The sequence below is a fragment of the Galeopterus variegatus genome, unplaced genomic scaffold (genome assembly GCF_000696425.1).
Source record: "Galeopterus variegatus unplaced genomic scaffold, G_variegatus-3.0.2 Scaffold446, whole genome shotgun sequence".
In the NCBI taxonomy this organism is placed as follows: domain Eukaryota; kingdom Metazoa; phylum Chordata; class Mammalia; order Dermoptera; family Cynocephalidae; genus Galeopterus; species Galeopterus variegatus.
The window spans coordinates 118,830-119,667 of record NW_007726557.1 but is presented as its reverse complement, the minus strand read 5'-3'; the positions used below and the strand labels follow the sequence as shown (position 1 = coordinate 119,667).

General features: G+C 58.6%; 1 protein-coding gene across 1 annotated transcript in view; it reads right to left on the bottom strand.

Moving 5' to 3' along the window:
- Nucleotides 1-456: 456 nt before the first annotated feature.
- Nucleotides 457-838, bottom strand: part of NPLOC4 (nuclear protein localization 4 homolog (S. cerevisiae)) — a 61,677-nt gene continuing 61,295 nt past the window's right edge. The window contains exon 18 of the mRNA XM_008568827.1: nucleotides 457-834. The gene's annotated coding sequence lies outside the window, so the exon portion shown is untranslated. The remainder of the gene's footprint in view (nucleotides 835-838) is intronic.

Genomic DNA, 838 nt, shown 5'->3' with positions numbered 1-838 from the left:
CTTTCTGCAGCCACACAGGAAGGTAACTCAGGCACAGGGAGGCCGCATGCCAGCCTGCAGGCCTCACTCTTGGCTGCGCCTGTGCAGTCTGGGGCTTCCTGGACTGGCCTCCCTCTGCTGCTTGGCCATGTGCACCCATCCAACGACAGAGACCCAGCGCCACCTGGCTAACAGGGCTGAGGGGGAAGGGGAAGAGGCAGCAAAGGTGTCTGAGAGGCCAGGCCTTTAAGATGGGACACACTGCTCCTCTCCGCAAATGTTAAACTGGAAAAGTGTCAGGAGGCCAGGCAGGGCAGGAGCAGGTTGGGGTAGTGGGGTCCCTACCTTTTTGGTCCAAACACAGCAGCAAATGGTGACATCTCAAGGGGACAATTTATCAAATCACCCCACAGAACAGATGCCAGGCACTCGTGGACAACTGTTCAGTGCATAGAACAACACACGGGGAGCGGGGCAGTCACTTCAGGTGCTTTTATTAGGTTCTACTGCAGGGCTGGGGCCAGGGTAATGCTAATCCAACCCAGCAGTGCACACCTGTCAGCCCAAGGCAGAGCCACAGCAAAAACACCTACATCTTAGCAGACTGGTGGGAAGTGAGCTGAGGTCTGGCAGGCTGGGGCAAGACCCCACCTCCTCTCTGGGCCAGGAGATGTGGTGACCACTGTGTGTTCACCTGGGCAGGTGTGCGTTCGTTCAACCCCCTCTGGGTTAGGTGGCTACTGGCATGGGCAGATGTGTCCACACTGAGGGCAGGTGTGGAGATGTGGGGCTGGGGGACCCCTGTAAGAGGAGGTAGCTGAGCCACCCAGGACCTGAACCCCTGGCAGAGCTCACCCCC